The 21,820-nt window shown below is 34.4% G+C and overlaps 1 protein-coding gene across 4 annotated transcripts in view; it reads right to left on the reverse strand.

The window, feature by feature from the left end:
• The window catches only part of Evi5 (ecotropic viral integration site 5), a 349,793-nt gene that overhangs the window by 269,562 nt on the left and 58,411 nt on the right, over positions 1–21,820 (reverse strand). For all 4 annotated transcript variants that reach the window (XM_069814642.1, XM_069814634.1, XM_069814662.1 and 1 more), the window contains exon 2: positions 18,211–18,256. The gene's annotated coding sequence lies outside the window, so the exon portion shown is untranslated. The remainder of the gene's footprint in view (positions 1–18,210; positions 18,257–21,820) is intronic.

The following is a 21,820-nucleotide window of genomic DNA, read 5'->3' on the forward strand; positions in this document are numbered from 1 at the left end:
TTTGTGACTTCACTGTACATTAAAATGAATTAAGCTATAAAATATCCTAATTGTTAACAGCAAATATTCTTGGGGTCAAAAAGGACTCATAAGTAGCATGAAATTCGACTTCATGATGCTCGTTCACTTAGTATTAGAGCCCGATCGCAAATTCGTGGCACCAAACCGCGCGAGCTTCTTTCTGAGGCGAGGCGAACGGAGTGAGATAGTTTGAATATGTGCCTGAAGATGCCATATAGGCAAAAACGTTAGCATTAAATCTTTTAACTTCAATTAATTATTTATATTTATAAGTATCTGGTCTGTTTTTAAATATTGATAAGTCATTTTTACTGAATTAGAAAATTAATTTGGAAGTTTCAGCACTCTAGCAACATCGTCACTAACACATTCTTCTGGTAATACAGATGCAAGAGATCAACGAAATCGATCTCGCTAGGTGAAGTTACTCTCTGGCTACAACGTTGCGATTTGCTCGCATCGTGCAGTGGCTTGAAATTAGTGGTTTTTAAATTAAATTTACACGAAAACCGTCCACGCTGTTGAAATAGGCCAGAGGGAATAAATATTCTTAATTAGATTTCCTTTCACTGTAATTTCATATTGTTTCTTTACATACGCCAATTCACGCATTCTATCTCCCACACAGCTCCATGCTTTTTGCGTTAACAAGGGAAAAAGAAAAAAAATCTCGTAGATCTTATAAATACATGCTTATAATAAGCTCAAAAATTGATAATTCGTATAGATAATGTGTAAGCACGTAGTTAAGCTCTCCAAGGAAAAAAAATATGCAAATGCATGAAATCCGGGCCCTCACTAATAAGTGTGATTGCCATTTTTAAAGGAAATTATTGAAAAACATGGCAGCAAAAATTGTGCATTTCGAGGAAACTTCCCCGAACTCTTCGTCCACTATCAGTGAACGCGTTCTGAACCTTTACCCCTGGCGTGGGAAGTCGACGCTCCAATCACTTAGTTAATGGACGCCCTTCATACAAGCCAATAATTTCTACCGGAAGCTAAGCAAGCGATACGCATGCATTAGTAGACACTAGACAGATTAATGTGCCACGAGATGCCGCTACAAAAGATAAATGTTTAACACATTTTTCTCTCTCGTGCTAGGAATACGAGTGCTTCTAACTGTAATATAAGATGGCATGACCTTAGCAGGACTGGACACATGACTTATCTCAAGTAATCTTGACCTCTAGAACTCGCCATGCGCAAATTTATCTTTTGCGGTATTCATCCGAATCGACTGTCAAGTCAGATTTCAATGTCTGTGTAAAGTCGTAATATTTAATTCAATTTTATATTATTCAAGAATAAGTTATAAGGTGGTCATATATTATATTCTGGACATGAAAAAAGATGATGAGTAGCAGGAAGACAAGATGAGGAAGAATTGGAGCAAAAGAGGAAGAGGTGAGCAGGAAGAGGGAAAGAAGAGATGAGTAGTAGAAAGAGAAAACAAGGAGGAAGAAGAGTAAATGAAAAAGACGTGAATAGAAAGGTAAAAAGATGAGGAATAGAAGAGAGGAGTAGCAGGAAGAGAAGCAAAACAAGAAGAGATGAGCAGGAAGAGAAAAAGATGAAGAAAAGAAGAAATGAGTAACAGGAAGAGAAGATTTAAGAGAAAAGGAGTGAAGGAAGAAGAAATGAGTAACAGGAAGAGAAGGTTTAGGAGAAGAGATGCAAAGGAAGAAAAAATGAGCAGGAAAAGAAAAAATGAGGAAAGAAGAGATGAGTAACAGGAAGAGAAGATGAGGAGGAAGAGGAGCAAAAGAAGAAGTGATGAGGAGAAAAGGAAAAAGATGAGCAAAATAAGATATAAGTAACAGGAAGAGAAGGTGAGGAGGAAGAGCGACAAAAGAAGAAGTGATGAGCAGAAAAAGAAAAAAATGCGCAAAAGAAGAGAGAAGAGAATATGGGGAGGAAGAGGAACAAAAGAGGAAGAGATGAGCAGAAAGAGAAAAAGAAGATATGAGTAGCAGGAAGAGAAGACGGGGAGGATGAGGAGCAAAAGAGGAAAAGCAGTAAGAGAAAAAAGATGAAGAAAAGAAGAGATGAGTAACAAGAAGAGAAGATGAGGAAGAGGAGCGAAGGAAGAAAAGATGAGCAGGAAGAGAAAATATGAGGAAAAGGAGATGAGTAACAGGAAGAGAAGACAAGGAGAAAGAGGAGCAAAAGAAAGTGATGAGCAGAAAAAGAAAAAGATGAGCAAAAGAAAAGTTGGGTACCAGGAAGAGAAGATGGGGAAGAAAAAAAGAGGAAAATATGAGCAGGAAGAGAAAAAGATGAAGAAAAGAAGAGTTGAGTAGCAGGAAGAAAAGATAAGAAGGTAGAGGAGAGAAGAAGAAGAAGAAGAAGAAGAAGAAGAAGAAGAAGAGATGAGCAGGAAGAGTAAAAGCTGGGGAAAAGTAGGGCAAAAGATATTCTCTATCTCTTATACACACACTTCCATAACCATACTCACAATTTTCTTTTTCTACTACCTTCGTATAAAACAGGCGATTACTCAATTGCTTTTAGAGACAAAATAAGGATTTTTTCCTTTGACAGAACTGTTCAATTGTTTACTGAGTAATACAAATTTTATTTCACAGTTATAACAGGAATGAGCCATGATGAGATATACAGCTTAGAAGCAATTAGTAGTAGTAGTAGTAGTAGTAGTAGTAGTAGTAGTAGTAGTAGTAGTAGTAGTAGTAGCAGCACTAGCAGCAGCAATAGTAGCAGCAGCAGGAGTAGTAGTAAAATGTATTTAATTATACAATTAACAAACAACAAAACAGAATTCAGAAAAAAATATTTCTCCTTCATCCCAATGCAATGTAGGCTACGAGTAATATTAATTCTATTTTCCGGTCAGCCTGTGCTCTCAATGTTTTAATAAATTAAAATATATATGGTCTATATTAGATTTTAAAGTAGTGAAAAAATTCATGCATACAACTTGAGGCCAAACAGTTTTAATCCACTAGTGGTTTTATGGCACGAAGTTCGTGCCAATAAACAAACCACTTAAGAATTAAAGTTATGCTTTAGCCTCAAGTTGCATAAATAACCATTCTCTCATATACAAAAATATAAAATGTTACCTCTCGCGCATTCACACAATTCTCTCTCCACTCCACTATACACTCATATCTCACCGTTTATCCAACTGATTTGGGTCCAAAAACACAGTTTTGAGATAAAAGTATACAGCTATTTTAAACTTTATACATGGACACTCATAATGTTAATGACTTACTCATTTGGCCCATTGTACTGAAAACGACTAAGTAGATTTTGCGTGAATATTTCGCTTTCTCTGCATGGGTACAGAGAAAGTAAAAGCATTACGTTGCGCTACATGATCACAAGAGGTGAAACTGTCAACCCAGCGGACCAACACTTCATTAATGTAACGAGGAAATGTGTAAAGCGTTGAGGTAAATAAATAATACAGTTGCAAACGCTGCTATTAATTAAATATGAGCGAGAGGTAACAACGACTTTCACGGTACCTCGCAGTCCACAGCGATCAAGAAGTGACAGCACATAGAGCTGCCATCGCATCTTTGTTAACAAGTTCCACTCAAACCCTTTCTCCTCATAAACAATACATTTTATGAAATTGTACCCATACATACAGAATGGCCAACGGCATAGCTCAGACGGTAGCGCGTTTGCCTCCTGATCCGAAGTTGCACTCGGGCGTGGGTTCGATCTCCGTTTAGGTTGATTACCTGGTTGGGTTTTTTCATCGAGTTTTTTAGTGGGCTATGTTTATCTAGAGCAGGGCCGGGCATGAGAGCGGCTCAGTCTAGTCGGCCAGAGCTGCTCTCGCTCCGCAAGGCACTTCAGTTCCAAGCCGAGCAGAACGCTCACGCAGTGGCGGACTCACATTACAGCTACCTTCCCTGCATTAATATAACAAGAGCCACGGTTGTTCTAGTCATTCAGTCTGTCAGTACATAATAGTTTATAAGGATATTACATCAATCCTTTGTACAGTACAGAATTTATAACACTCTTATTAATTTTATGAAATAAACTTCGCTCTATGCACACACACAAATCATTAGGCTCATTTACATAACCCACACGCACATACTGCAATCTCCTCACCACGGTTCTACGAGACAGGCGTATGGCTTCCACTTCCCCTACTTGCTGTGGACAGAGTTCATCTGCCAATATAATTAAACATCGCTTGATGAAGTTACCTTCGTTGAATGTTTTCAATTCCTTTACAATTTCGTGGCAAATTTTGTAGCTAATTCTCATAGCCGATTCACTAAGTGCATTACTGTCATCCTGTTAATATATAATATAATATAATATAATATAATATAATATAATATAATATAATATAATATAATATAATATAATATAATGTAATGTAATGTAATGTAATGTAATGTAATATAATATAATATAATATAATATAATATAATATAATATAATATTATATAAAATAATGTGATGCGATGCGATATATGATATGATATGATATGATATGATATGATATGATATGATATGATATGATATGATATATGATGACCATAAATTAATACATCTTAAAGAAAATGTTTCTCAGGTACATTATATTAGAGTATCTATTCGATATTTATATTGCAGTATGTTATTATAGTACATTTAGTAATATATAATTTTAAATTATACAAATATTATGATATATCATAGTATAGTATATTACAGTTCATGATATATAATATGATATAGGCTATGATATATCATGAACTGTAATATACTATACTATGATATATCATAATACTTGTATAATTTAAAATTATATATTACTAAATGTATAATAACCTATAATGTAATGCAAATATCAAATAGATACTCTAATATAATGTACCTGAGAAACATTTTCTTTAAGTTGTATTAATTTATGGCGTTCATTACCAACATATTTGTTATATTCAGTAGCATGTTGTAAAGAATAATGTCGTTGGATATTGAACCTCTTAATCAGTTGGAGTGTTTATGCCAAATTAAACACTTTGCTAATCTACTGCTCTCTACCAAAAAGAACTCCTCCTCCCATGATACATTAAACGCATTGGGAATAGCGGGACGCTTTAGTGTATGAGCGGAAGCTCCGTCTTCAAAGTTCGCCTTCATACTGCAGAGTCACCACTGCACCGACACTGAATGACGTACAGTATGCATACGTCACATCGCTCGCGAGACCCGCTCTTTAAAGCACACAGCGCTCATTTCTCAGAATCACGTAATGTGCCCAGCCCTGATCTAGAGTCTGAATGATATGAAGGTGATAATGCCAGCGCTGAAAGTTACCCAGCATTTACTCTTAATGGGTTGGAGGCTGTACATATACAGTAGAACCCCGATTATCCGTCACCCTATTAACCGATTGTCGGATTATCCGGCTTTTTTTCTAACTCCTATTTTTTTTCCGCAGGAAAAAAAAATGAAGTGTTATATGTTATGTTCCTATATAGTTTTCTACAGAATGTTATTTTTATAAGCCTTTACACTTACTACAAAGCATGTAGTAGAAATACTTAGCTGTCGGCACAGAAATACTTACTCGTAAAATGATCACTATCTCTTTCAAAGAAATTACCCCAAGAATTTCCACAAACCCGAGTACAATTCAGTCCTTATGCTTACTATTCGAATGACCGTACTGTGTAACGTCTATGCAAAATGTCTTCCACAGTTGTCAAAAGAAAACGTGTTGTGTTGAAAACAATTACAAATAATAGAGACTTAAAAAAGAAGAAACTGTGGATAATGCTGCTTTAGAGTAGGAGATTGGCGTTACAACTGTACGCGATTTAAGAAAAGAAAACTAGAATAAAGTGCATAAAGTATGTAAATCTACATGAGACTTCAAGTATTCCTATCTTTACGCAGACAATAATAATAATCATCTTCATCTTCGTCATCATCAACAATAACAACTATCAATCCCTGGCTCTTAAGACCTCATCGTTGACAACCGAACTTATAATGAACTCCTGTTCGACTACATAGCACGTTAAACTCAAGACTACGGAGGAAATTACGAAATTTTAGGCCAAAGTATTATTCACTTAATTTATGAAAATCTTTTATGATATGGATTATCTGATTTTCAATTAACCGTATAGTCCGCCCCCTTCATAACCACGGATAATAGAGGTTCTACTGTACATGTGTCCACGCATTTTTTTATTATCCAATTTAATAAACCCTATTTCACCCTGAGGTATATTAGGGTTATAGTTGGCATCAAAATATATTTTATAAGCAATAAACAATAATAAAATTATAATACAAAATTGTGATCAAGGTTGCAGTTCACATGAATTATGTACAAGAATGCACCTTAATGAAAGAATGGATCGTTTCATAAAGCCTTTTTTTTTTACCTTGGGGATTAATTGAAGTGAATTTTTATGGCAGGCAGAGTAACTATCTCATGCCCCCATGTTTTAAATTGCTTCCAGTGCACTTCATAAAGCCTCAAGGCATGTCTCTATATTTATATCTAATGGTTATAGGAAGAAATATATACATATATATATATATATATATAAAATAGCTATTAAACATGTTATTTTAGACGCAATAAATAGCTATATTAAGAGATGGCTTAAAATTTACGAATTAAATACATTATTTAGTAACAACAATTGGCAATAATCAGGTATTACAAGAAATGGCTCAAAATTAGAAATCAAATGCCTAATTAAAATAAAAATTAAAACGAATAGTACAATATTATAGTATGCGAAATTGAAGACTTACAATTTCATTATAGTTGATTAGAAATAATACGATTTTTTCCCGGGAATAATTTAACATATTACAGTTTCACGAATATTCTATTCAAGAAGGACATGAAATACTTATATGATTTAGAGTTTGTAAGTATATTGGTTAACGGTTTGGTAAATGTATAGTATAAAGTGTTCAGTAACAACTCAAGCTCGTATCTTTCGTGGCAAAATGTGTCCATGCATTCAACCACCTTCCCATCCACCTAAACTTTACATTTCCATTTGTGCAACAACTGTCAATCCATACATCCCGGCATTTTAAAATCCAGAGAACTTTCTATCTATTCAGATACCCATCCCATCAAAAATATATTTCTCAGTTCCATCAGGATACATGTCTGTTTCACGCCAAATACGGAATATTTTGATGGACTCTCGAGAAAGAATTTGGTGGACTAGATCACCAAGAACAGATTACAACGAACGGCCCACTGTCTCCCATTTCTCTTTCGATAACGTATGAATATTATTCACCTTCCATTTGAGTCTCATGCCCCTAGAATACCAATTATGGAAACAGAATGGCTCCAAACAAGCGGAACTTCGAATCTGATAAATCCTGAATTCTATTTCCAAAGACGCTCGAGAAGCTTTTATTCGTTTCTCCAGCCTTGCAGTAATGTCAGACTTCTCGCAATTACGATAACAGCAATAGAACGGCCGCGGAGCGCAGCGCTGCCTTCGCTTTATTAGAGTTTCATTGTTCGATTCCCGGAGGTGTTTCAGATTATCCTGCAAGCAGAAACTTCTAAGCCCCTTCCCTTTCCTTGGCTCATAGTAAACATTAAACGCCACAAAAAATCCACTATTTATTAATTCCAACACTAAGACAGTTCCCTTATTTTACACAATGTACGGTTTAAGTAGATACACTATTCATTAAGGATATTGAATCTATCTATCTTAGCCTGATATGCATAATTTGTTATTAAAATTATTATATTTCAAGTACAAAATTTTCTGATAAACTGACTCACAGTTAATAAATATTAACAAAATTCATCAATAGTTTAGCAGAAATTGCTGTACACAGACAGACTAATACTAAAATTATTATATTTCATGTAGGCCTATATCATTTCCCGATAAATTGATTCGTAGATACTGAATGTGAACAAAATCCGTCCAGTAGTTAAGTATAAGTCGCTGTACGCAGACAGACTAGTACTAAAATTATTATATTTCATGTACATCATTCCCCTTCCAATCAAAAAGTTTGTATAAACAAGATAAATAATTATAATAACAAGATATTCTATAGAGGAATCTGTCCCTTAATCGACAGTCCGCGTTGAACCTTACCAAGATTAGTATATGTATACCGCCGTTATAATGAAAATCTTTTGATAAATTGACTCGTAGATATTGAATATGAACAAAATCCGTCCGATAGTTTAATAGAAATCGCTGTACACACACAAGACCAAAGTTATTATATTTCACGGACGAGTACATCATTCCCTGATAAATTGACTCGTAGATGCTGAATATGAACAAAAGAAGTTTAGGCCGTCCAAGGAAACGCTGGATAGACCAGCAAATAGATGCGTAACAGGGAATAAGCCTAAATACTTGAAGATAAGAAGAAAAACAACAACAAAATCCGTCCAAAAGTTTAATAGAAACCGCTGTACACAGATAGACTAGTACTAAAATTATTATATTTCATGTACATCATTCCTTGGTAAATTGACTCATACATATTGAATATAAACAAAATCCGTCCAATTATAGAAATCGCTGTACACAGACAGACTAGTACTAAATTGATTCGTAGATACTGAATATAAAAAAAATCCGTCCACTGGTTTAGTATAAATCGCTGTACACAGACTAGCACTAAAATTATTACATTTCATGTACACCATTCCCTGATAAATTGACTCGTAGATACTGAATATAAACAAAATTTGTCCAATAGTCAGTAGAAATCGCTGTACACAGACAAACTAGTACTAAAATTATTATATTTCATTACATCAATCCCTGATAAATTGACTCGCACATACTGAATATAAACAAAATTCGTCCAATAATCAGTAGAAATCGCTGTACACAGACCAACTAGTACTAAACTGACTCGTAGATACTAAATATAAAAAAAAATCGTCCAATAGTTTAGTATAAATCGTTGTACACAGACAGACTAGTACTAAAATTATTATATTTCATGCACATCATCCCCTGATAAATTTACTAGTAGATACTGAATATGAACAAATTCCGTCTAATAGTTTAATATAAATCGCTGTACACAGACAGACTAGTACTAAAATTATTATATTTCATGCACATCATCCCCTGATAAATTTACTCGTAGATACTGAATATGAACAAATTCCGTCTAATAGTTTAATATAAATCGCTGTACACAGACAGACTAGTACTAAAATTATTATATTTCATGCACATCATCCCCTGATAAATTGACTCGTAAATACTGAATATGAACAAAATGCGTCCAATAGTTTAATATAAATCGCTGTACACAGACAGACTAGTACTAAAATTATTATATTTCATGTACATCATTCCCTGATAAATTGACTAGTAGATACTGAATATGAACAAATTTCGTCTAATAGTTTAATATAAATAGCTGTACACAGACAGATTAGTACTAAAATTATTATATTTCATGTACATCATTCCCTGATAAATTGACTAGTAGATACTGAATATGAACAAATTCCGTCTAATAGTTTAATATAAATCGCTGAACACAGACAGACTAGTACTAAAATTATTATATTTCATGTACATCATTCCCTGATAAATTGACTCGTAGATACTGAATATGAACAAATTCCGTCTAATAGTTTAATATAAATCGCTGTACACAGACAGACTAGTACTAAAATTATTATATTTCATGTACATCATTCCCTGATAAATTGACTCGTAGATACTGAATATGAACAAAATCTGTCCAATAGTCTAATAGAAATCGCTGTACAGAGACACACTAGTACTAAAATTATTATATTTCATGTACATCATTCCCTGATAAATTTACTCGTAGATACTGAATATGAACAAAATGCGTCCAATAGTTTAATATAAATCGCTGTACACAGACAGACTAGTACTAAGTTATTATATTTCATGCACATCATCATTTCGTCATAAATTTACTCGTATATGAAAACTATGAACAAAATCCGACCAACAACAGTTTAAAGATGTCGCTGTACAAACAAAAGCGGCAAACCCAAAAGGACTTTTCAAGTAGCTAGGATGCTGATAAATATATGTTTATAGCATCCGGTAACTTTCTTTTCATACCCCGTGTAACGGGGGAATAAAAACTGGCAAAGACACACCCTGTCCCTGTGGGAGATAAATCACCTCTTACCTGTCAGCCATCGAATCCATAACAAATTATGTCGTAACCATACACGCTAGCGAGTGGAGGATGAAGGGCAGTATCATTTCGTGAAGTCTAAATGGCATATCCAGATAAAAAAAACCACCGTTACTACGCAACACTTTCATTACACACATTATGGAGCACATGAAATACTGATATGTGAGTGAAAGTTTGTCTTGGTATTCACTATTATAACATTCCTCAAATACTTTTCTTTTACAAAACCACAACATTTCCATTGATGGAGACCTGTAAGTGATATTATTCCATTCCTATGGATTTATAATACGATAACGAAAACTATTACATTCAACTCTTCCAGGAGTCACATGGTCTAGAGTTTAGAACAGCCTGTCACGCAGGCGATCAGGATTCGAGTTCCTGTTAGGCCTCATTCATTTAGGGTTCTACTCAAGGGCAGGTCTTTCACTGCAAACCCAACTTTCTCCAATCTTTACTATTTTCTGCCTTCCTCTTTGTTTTCTCGTATCATCCATATATCTTAATGTTGTCTGTCATCTGATATCTTCTTCCGCCCCGAACTCTTCTCCCGTTCACCATTCCTTCTAGTGCATCCTTCAGTAGGCAGTTTCTTCTCAGCCAGTGACCCAACCAATTCCTCTCCCTCTTCCTGATCAGTTTCTTTCTTCACCCACTCTTTCCAACACAGCTTCATTTCTTACTCTGTCCACTTCACACGTTCTATTCTTCTCCATATCCACATTTCAAATGCTTCTATTCGCTTCTCTTCACTTCGTCGTAATGCCCATGTTTCTGCCACATACAGTGCCACACTCCATACAAAGCACTTCACTAGTCTCTTCCTTAGTTCTTTTTCCAGATGTCCACAGAAGATGCTCCTTTTTCTATTAAAAGCTATTGAAAATAAATTAATATGACTAATTAGGCCAGGGGTACAGAACTGGCGAGAGAGGGGTGAAAAGCATGGGGAAAACGTTGGTTCCCCGTCCACAGTCCACCGGCGTTAAATGACGTATCTGTGGCCCGTACGCAATCACATAAGACTGACACTGAATACAAATCCCCTCCCCTACCAAGTCAATGACGCGGGGATGGAAGGAAGGGGTGAGTGACGAATCCGATGAGTGACGTAACGCCACAATTGTCTCCAAGCCTGAATTAGGCTCACATGACAGCCTGCTTTCGTCACTAACGTGAGAAGTTTAAATAAAAAAAAATAGTAAAATGTACATTATCCGCTGAAGTACATTTAATGACCACCAGAATCGGCATGAAAGAAAGCTGGTAACACTAGAGTAATATATAGTACATCATGCAACGAGCCTATAATGACAGTAATTAAGAAGCGAGTATGGATGTTTATGAAACGAGCGCAAGCGAGTTTCATAATTTTCATACGAGCTTCTTAATTACCATTATAGGCGAGTTTCATACGACTTTTTATGCTCGACCATATTTCTAACTTGAAATTACCGGATTCAGATGTATTCATTTTATTTGTATCTGACAAGATCGGAAGTGACCTTGTTCTAGGTCGTGAATTGTGAGATGTGCGCAGACGCGAAAGTATTGATTTTTTCCGAGGAACAATAATGTCATTGACCTTGTGTAATCCGTTAAACTTGGTATAACTTTGATCATTGAATACGACATTGAAAAACTTGATGACAAATTGAATTTATTTGAATATTATTTACAATTAACGCTAATTATTATAGTAACAGAGCATAACCTTCTGCGACAGTATTGGATTTCCAGCCTTCGTGACTTTTCGCTAATTCTCTTTCGATTGCATATCCGAGAATAACCGATACTTGCGGTTTTATAACGGTACAAAGCTGACTCGTTATTGGCTGAACACCTGTAAGATGAGTTGTCATTGGCTGAAAACACCTGAACTTTAATGAGTAGGTGTACTTTAATGAGGTGCATTAAAGGACTGCTACCAGGTGTATAATTAAAAGATCTAAGTTTATTACACTCCATAGGTTACCATGGTTACCTGAAATGGATGAATAGTCAGATCTTCAGCCTATGACGCAAGCGGTCCGGATTCGAGTTCCGAACAGGCTTGGTATTTTCCTGGTATTTTTCATTGAAAAATCCAAATCCATAGTGACACTACTGGCGAAGAAGGCAGCAATGTGGTTTTTCTCGGGTTCCACCTTTTCCCAATTTTAGCCATCTACATCATTCCTTCATCATTCCATAGCATTCCCCGAACACTAGCTGGCGACGCACGGAAGGCTAGCTTCATAACTTACAAGCAAACGTTCTGATGGGGGCAGATAAAAAAGTTACATTTTTTTCTTCCACCATGTTAATAATGTCAAAAGAAGTGCTGATACAAATTTTGGTCACTCGACCGTAAAAAAAATAAGTTCGCCAGGGGCCGTTAATAGAAAGAAAACACAATTTCATAGGACAAATTTATTGGAACAGACACAGGAATTGTTGAGCTATTTTTCAACATATTTTCCATCGGAATTGAGACATTTCTCATATCATGGGATCGACAGAGAGAGGTGCAGATGCAGTCAAACGCTGGTTCCGATCTGAGGCGGCTGACTTCTACGACACAAAAATTCTGCAGTGCTTGGGAAAAATGACATAAGTCAGTTTCCACAAACCTTTCTTGATAATTTGACAACTTACAATGGTTTATGTCGATTTGATTTTTTTTCTGTATGAATTATTGTAATGGGAGAAATACTTATGTATTGTTTTCCAAGCGAGCAGATGTTCCGTAAGTTGTCAATAAATTATCAAAAAAGGTTTGTGGAAACTGACTTATGTCACTTTTCCCGAGCACTGCAGAATTGATCCCATGGTATGACAAATGTCTCAATTCCAGTGGGAGATATGTTGACAAATAGCGCAACAATTGCTGTATCTGTTTCAATAAATCTTTCCATGCAATTGTGGTTTTTCCTATACACGGCCCCAAGGAAAATCACTTTGTGGACGGCCTCGTAATTGCGGTCGAGTGGCCAAAATTTGTATAAGCACTTCTTCTGACATTATTAACATGGTGGAAGAAAAAAAATTTAACTTTTTTATCTGCCCCCATCAGAACGTTTGCTTGTTAGCGCAATAGTCTTGAGAGTTGCAGTGCTGGATCGATTAAAAAACTCAGGCTTTCGGTCTCTGACAATTTTCCCATTTCATACTATGTATGTATGTATGTATGTATGTATGTATGTGTGTATTTATGTATGTATATATGTATGTATGTATTCACACTGCAAATGGGTATATGCCCGGTGGCAGTGGTAACTAATTACACTCAATATGACAATTAATAATAAACACAACTAATAAAAACAATAATTAATAATAATAATAATAATAATAATAATAATAATAATAATAACAAGGAACATCCTAAATTGAATGAAGTATGATTACTTAAAATAACATTTAAAGTAAATCTAATTTGTATCTTAACCCTAAGTTCGAACTAAGACCCACGAGTGTGACAGGTTCATACCTGCACAAGTACCTTTCGGCACTACACTTATTTCGCTGTCAACTCACTCACTGCACTGATTCTACCTGATTTCACTAACACTTCTATTTCACCGTTCAAATACTTTGCACAGCCACTTCACTGACACCAACACACTTCACTTACACAATAAACTTCATTGACATTACACATTTCACTGACACAACACACTTCCTCACTGATAGAACACTTCAAATAACAAGATATCAATTACACCCTTTAAATAGTGTGTATAATATACTGCCGTCTATTAGTAAAGTCCTTAAGCCTATTTTAAACACATTTTTGGTTATTGGTAAAGCCTTTAGTAAGTCTGCAGGTAAAGCATTCCAGTCTCTGATAGTACGATTGAGAAAAGAAAACTTTCCAGTGTCCTCCTCTGTCTTTTTTCCCTCAGTTTATATGAGTGGTCGTTCCTATACTATAATACTATACTATAATAAGACACATTATGATATTTGATATTGTAAATAACTATTATATAGCATCGCAATGCTTTTCCATACTTCGTGTAACGAGAAAGTGAAAGAAGTCTTTGAATGAAGTCGAACAATAACTCCGTAATTGAAGCAAGATATCAAATGACTTAACAAACAAGATTTACACTGCAGACTTTCCTCAATTATCAGACTCAAATAGCTGGAATTCAAAAGAAAATTGGAATAATAACTGACGACTTGCAGTCGGGAACGTGAAAGGGTTCATCACACAAACATTGTTCCTCGATTTAAATTCCCCTTCCCCTCCGTCAACGAGCATCTATTCAGCAAGACGCAACCCATCAGTGGAAGAAATTATATTTATAAAATGAACGGTAGTATGTGGACACAATATGAGCAATCCCCTTCTTCTTTGTGCGACAAGAAAAATATGACTGAAAACTACATGTAAGATATATAATAATACATAAGCTTGTATAGATACATACAAACATATAGGGGAGTAGTGGGTACAGTGAGACACAAAATATTAAAACATATGTATGCATGTGAAATTTCAAGTAATTTTAAAATCAAGTGCAATAGAAATATACATTAAAACATGGAGTACAATAATACATGAACAGAAATGTTAATAGATAAAGGACATAATATACAATGCGTATTTGTCAAAAAAAATGCAAATGTCTCACTGTTCCCATTCAGGAGGGTACAATGAGACACCACAATGTCTATTAACGGACATTGAAATGATTTACATTTATTTTAAAAGAAAAGAAAGCTTGCTGTCTCTTTATCTTGCCATGTCCTGTAGACTTATTTAGAATCATTTTGATGTCTGATTTCGAAACGATTGAAACATGTGGAACATTTGAAAAAGTGAATTTTCCATGACTTAAAACTTTTGCGAAAAAATAAAATGAATTTTTGGTGACAACAAAGCTTATAATTATGAGAATTTAATTTAATTCTTTATTATTTTTTAACATTTTCTTAAATTTTGTGAATAATTTTTTATTTAAGAAACCATTAAAATGTAATGTATCCATTATTTTAAGCTATAGTTCCTAAATTGGTTACTAGTATGTTCATTTTTAATGTTAGTTACCGGTAAATGTAATATAATTACAGTTCATTTTTAAATAATTGGTAAATGGGAATAGTGAGACGTCTCAGTATATCCTTCAATGGCATGTCTCACTGTTCCCTTTACGCATAGTTCGTTTAAAAATGGCGCCATCATTTCAAAATCAAAACAAGAAAGACGAAATTTTGCCAAACATAACGTCAAATATCATAGTATTAGGTAACAAAACATTCATATTTCTATTTCATTTGTATATCCAATATAACCTTCATTAAACACAAGCCAAAATTTTACTCCTAGAGTGAAAAATTACGAATATTATTTTAACTAGAATCAAATCGAGTATGAAAAATACTGTTACTTTACTCATGCAACATACAACTCCACTGTTACAAGCATTTCAAATCAAAATTTACCATCTAATAAAAAATGTCTCACTACTCTCCCTGTCTCACTGTACCCACTTCTCCCCTACAGAGTGTAAGGGGTATAAGTGCCATTATTTTAACTGATGATTATTCATGTCATAAGGAAGAAAAAATGTCCTCACACTTGTTTTCTAATTGCAATATTTAACTAATTATTAAAGTTTACAATATTAGACGTTTGGCAACGTTGCTGGATGGGGTTTACAAGTACACAGTACAGCTCAAGCGGGTACAGCCATACCGGTAAAAACAGATGCTCTGTTCTAATGCAAGGGCGGACCAGAACAATACTGTTGTCTACATAAAACAAGCAGCAAATACAAACTTTCAATCTCATTAATAGAACATTATGGTAGTTTTACATTTTATTTAACAATATTGCTCCATTTTATTGTACGTCTAAAAAATAAACAATAATGGTCTACTGCACAAAATCACACTCACTTTTTTAATGCAAAATTTTAATCTCTCCCGCTTCCGTAAAACAGTATCATTTTAAAAGAAATTTCTGGTTGTGTGATTTTCGAAACGGGGTAAGAGACTCCCAGTTTCTAGGCCTAATAATCGTTGACAAACTGCTACAAAACTTCGCCGATTAGGTAACCTTCTTTGCGGAAAACGTTGGCGGTACATCTTTCTTGCCGCACTTGAATTACGACTACTTTCTCCATAAATTAATAACATATCATGATATTCCTGAACTGTGAATGACTTTGTAAGTTGTTTATCGAATACCTGTACTGAACTGCCATCCGCTCGGCAGGAAACCTATGGTGAACTCAGTTGATCTGTACGCCTGTGCAGACTGCTGTAGCAGCATGAATCATGCTGAACATGTTGCCACGTCTCTCACGCCAGCATGCATTGTTATTTAATTTCACGAAAACGCAATAGAACACAAATATGTATTTAAACTAATATTAACTCTTTGCTAGATATATCTACTGATGTAATTGTTTTCGTAATTTTACTAACGATATAGGCAGTATAACGCAAATAAAGTAAGGAAAGAAATATTTTTCTGGGAAAACTATGAAGTTTTGACCCTATGTTGTATGAACATTTTTTGAACCTGCAGACCGTTCTCGAAAACTGTGAAAAGGACGGCACTTATACCTCTTACAGCCTTTATAACCTGAGTATATTCAGAGAGTTATTTCTCGAGATATTTCAAACAAAATGTTTAATACAATTTTGCTCGTCTTTGCTTCCTTTTCGAGATAAAAATTGTTCTATATTAAACATTTCATAGCGCCTTTCGGGAAAGTCATTGATTTAATTCCCAATATGCTCAGTCAATTTAAGAGAGCAGTGTAATATGATAATAAATTATTGAAAGAGTTTTAGTTTTATCCATTAAATGTGCAGAAATCTGATCCGAACGAATGTAACTTTTCGTTCTGCAAAGGAATTTTTCAATTTTACATTTGTTTGGATCCAATTTCTGCACACTTGGAGGGCAAAACTAAAATTCTTTCAATCTTTTACTATCATAATACACTGATCTCTTAAACTGGCTGAGGATATTGGGAATTAAATCAATAGCTTTCCCAAAACACGCTCTGAAAAGTTTCATATAAAACAATTATCTCGAATTTAGTAATTTAAATATCTTATAATTTAATTATGCTTTACTTAATAACGCTCACAACTGCAGAGGTTATATCAGCACCGTCGGTGGGCCGGAATTTTGTTCCGTAGGAGTTCTTTTACATACCAGTAAATCTACTGACATGAATCTGTCACATTTAAACACACTTAAATCCCATCAACCTGGACCGGGATCGAACCCGCAACCTCGAGCACAGAAGGCCAGCGCTATACCGACAACGTTACCCAGACCGACTAGATATTTATGCTTCAGTAAAAAAATTAGATAATAATATTTTATGATACAAGGTTGGGAAGTGGTTTTTACAAAATCGACAAATAGTTTGAAAAAAAAAAAAACGAGCAGAGCGAGTTTTTCAATTTTCGAAATAATATAATGCACTTCACAAACGTGTAGGCCTATTGTACAAAATTTTTTGTACGATCATAATTTTAAAATTGCAAATGCAATATATTTTGCACTGAAAATTTAGAGTGGTATTATTCCAAGGTCTTCGCAAAATTGCAGTGTAATGGTAACTAAGTAACAATAAGTGCACTGTAATAAGTCTATTTCAGTATAGTTTTATGTTATGAAAAATGGTTTCCGTAGCAACAAGTTTCTGTATGCAAATTCTAACTTTCAAGGCCTAACAACAATAGCTGTAAATACAAGAAAGAACACGATCGTGCAAAAAAATATAGTTTTTATTCAATCCATAAAAAAGTGCTGCAAAATAGTACTCCAAAGGTGTGACTTTCAATTTTAATAGCAGGTAGGTAATGGTAGGTGTAATACTTCGATGTAGCAGTATGAAAACCGTTTTTGACTGTACTTCGTATAATAAAATTCGGAGGGGATGGAATGTCAGCTCTAGAAGAATGCGTACAAAACTGTGGCCGGATAGCAAAAATGCGTAAAAATAGATTTCAATTAAAACTAAATAAGCAAGCGTTCTATATAGAAGAAATATAAAATGGAATTAACATTACCTTAAACTCCAGGCTGGGATAATGAAGGCGTCCAACTCTTCACACTCTGTAAAGAAGAAAGTAAAAGATAAAAAATGTGCTTCGTAAAGATTATTCTACACACAAATGAATACCATTCAGAGCATAATGAGTAATGACATGACAACATTGACAAAATGGACAACAAATGAAGAACCATTATACGAAAGTAACCTAAAAATGTCTGAATTGTTCGTATATACCAGGGCCCGGCAACTGAAAGCTCCGTGGAGCAGCAAAGAACGGCTCTTCCTCATGAAATACTAGTCAGCTCTCCAGAGCAAAACAGCTGTGCAGAGGAGAATTACAAATTATAGATATTTATCGCGCAGGGATCTAATAGGAGTTCTAAACACTCTCTCAAAATTAATATACTTTAAATGGAATTCAAATAAACTTATTTTAAATAATTAGAGCATTTGTACAGTTTTTGAGGAAATTTACTTACACAATCTGTGTATATAGCGTTGAAAAAAGAGATACATAAATATGTAGTACCTATTCATATGGTATAATAAATGAGATAATATGATATGTATATATGTACTATATATGTGATGTGATATGATATACGGTACCTATATATATGATATGATATGATATGATATGATATGATATGATATGATATGATATATATATGATATGATATATATGATATGATATATGATATATATGATATGATATGATATGATATATATGATATATGATATGATATGATATGATATGATATATGATGATATATATGATATGATATATGATGATATATATGATATGATATGATATATGATATATATGATATGATATGATATATGATATATATGATATATCATATATCATATATGATATACAGAGCGAACCGTAAGTAATTTTCAGAGGTTTATTCTTTGAGATATTTTAAACAAGAAAGGTTTAATGCAATCTTGCTCGTTTTTGCATCCTTTTCTTCGAGATAAAAAAATGTTTTATAGAAACATTTCATAGCGTGTTTTGCGAAAGTCATTGATTTAATTCCCAATAAGCTCATTCAACTTAAGAGAGAGCAGTGTATTATGATAATAATTGAATGTGCAGAAATTTAACAAACGTAACTTTTCGTTCTGCAAAGGATATTTTACAATGTAATGCATTCTGACAACGCTGTAAATGTTATTGCCTTGAGATACGTAAGCTTATACTGCTTTTCATAACGTCTGGCAGGCGACGTAAACACTGCCGGAAGAGGAAGGGAGAAGGATAAATTGTTATTCAACCAATGGCACAGATCATATTCCAGGTTGACCTTGAAGTTGGGCGGTCTTCAGCAAGCGATCCGGATTCAAATCCTGATCAAGTCTGGGATTATTCATTGAAAAATCGAGTGACACCTGTGGCGAACAAGGTCTCAATTGGGGTTTTTCTCGGGGTTCTCCCGTTTCTCCAAATTAGGTATCTACATCATTCTGTCATCATTCCATAGCTTTTCCTGAACGCCGGCTGGTGACGCACGGAGGGGGCTGGCTTAGGGACGAGGGTGGGGGAGCGTTTGTTTGCTCGAAACCTGGATAGACAGTCAACCTGAGTGTAGTCAGCCGGTGTGAGAATGCGGCTAGCTTGAGGGTTAGCGCAATAGATCTTGAAAGGCCGCAGTGCTGGGTCGTAGTGCCCCTCCTCCCGAATTCCATCCCATTTCAAATCCGTCTATGCATAGCTGTTTTACACTGGAGAGCTGGCAGTAGTATTTCGTGAGCAAGAGCCTCATTTAAAAGATAAATTTTCGGCCGGGTTTGAACACGCGAACCTAGGATGCAAAGGTTAACAACGAAGAAAAGCTCAATTTTGAGCGTACCGCGAAATTTGTTTAACAAATGTGTAAAACGAACAAAAATTTGAAGGCACTTAAGAGACAGTTATTTCTCATAAACTGTACACACTGCAGTCAGAAATCTAAAGAACACATTGCACTGTGTACTTGGAGGTTAATGCAGCTTGAATTGAGTATTGACATTTCTCTCCCATCTTCGCCTCTTAAAGAGATTCAAATTCAATATAACGTCTTCACGCTAATTAACAACAATTAAGTTGGCAAACTGTTAACAACACAGACGATGAAAGATTGCTTATCTTTAATAAATGCACTAAAGGCTCTAAATATCACTAAATACTTTAAATGTAAGATGGTGTCACAAAACGAAGGAAAACAAAAAACCCCACGAATAAAAGTAAAAGTGTGACAGGATTAGCCTAAGAGTAATAACATTAATATATACACACCTATAGTAATGACAAAAAACCTTCATAATGATGACAGGAAAAAACTTGAAATAATGGCAAGAAAAAACTTGAAATACTGCAGAGAAAAATCTGAAATAATGGCAAGAAAATCTTGAAATAATGGCAAGGAAAACTTGAAATAATGGCAAGGAAAACTTGAAATAATGGCAAGGAAAACTTGAAATAATGGCAAGGAAAACTTGAAATAATGGCAAGGAAAACTTGAAATAATGGCAAGGAAAACCTGAAATGATGGCAAGGAAAACTTGAAATAATGGCAAGGAAAACTTGAAATAATGGCAAGGAAAACTTGAAATAATGGCAAGGAAAACTTGAAATAATGGCAAGGAAAACTTGAAATAATGGCAAGGAAAACCTGAAATGATGGCAAGGAAAACCTGAAATGATGGCAAGGAAAACCTGAAATAATGGCAAGGAAAACTTGAAATAATGGCAAGGAAAACCTGAAATAAACGCAGGGAAAAATTGAAGTAATGGCAGGAAAAGATTCAAGGTATGGACTACGAAGGAAAAACTTAAAGTACGGTAGGCAACGATATGGAAAGACTCAAAATAACGACAGGGAAAGACAGGATAAAACGACAAGAAATAAATTAAGTTAAAGATAGGGAAGAACCTTAATATAGTGACAGGAAGGAACCTTAACATAATTAAAAGGAAAGGCTTACAATAATGGGAGGGAAAACTTAATTTAATGAAAGAAAAAACTTAATGACAGAAATATCTTAAAAAGTGACGGGGAAAAAACTTAAAATAATTACTGAAAATTTTAATATACTTACAGGGACAAATTATAGAACAATGACATAAAGCTGAAATAAAGACTGGAATAAACTTAACATTATTATAGGGAAAAATTTAAAATAATGACTGAGAAAGTTTAATATAAAGGAAGAACCTTAAATGGCAGGAAAAAAAAAAAAACTTAGAAAATAGCAGGGGAAAACTTACAATAACAGAACTGAAAAACTTAAAATAATTCAGGAAAAGACTTTCAATAATGTAACTGAAAAACTCAAAATAATAGCAGGGAAAAACTTGAGATAATGGAACTAAAGAACTTAGAATAATAGGAGAGAAAAACGTGAAATAATGGAACTGAAAAAAGTTAAAATAATGGCAGCAAAAACTAAAATAATGGCAGGGGAAAGTTGAAATAACGGCAGGCAAAAACTTTATATAATAACAGCGAAAAACTTGATATGACAGAGGAAGTTAATCCAAAATGACAGAGAAAAACTTGAGGGATAACTTCAAATAATAACACAGAAATCCTTAAAAAGTCTAACTGAATGCTTAAAAAATTACATAGAAAACTATT

The sequence above is a fragment of the Periplaneta americana genome, chromosome 2 (assembly GCF_040183065.1).
Source record: "Periplaneta americana isolate PAMFEO1 chromosome 2, P.americana_PAMFEO1_priV1, whole genome shotgun sequence".
In the NCBI taxonomy this organism is placed as follows: Eukaryota; Metazoa; Arthropoda; class Insecta; order Blattodea; family Blattidae; genus Periplaneta; species Periplaneta americana.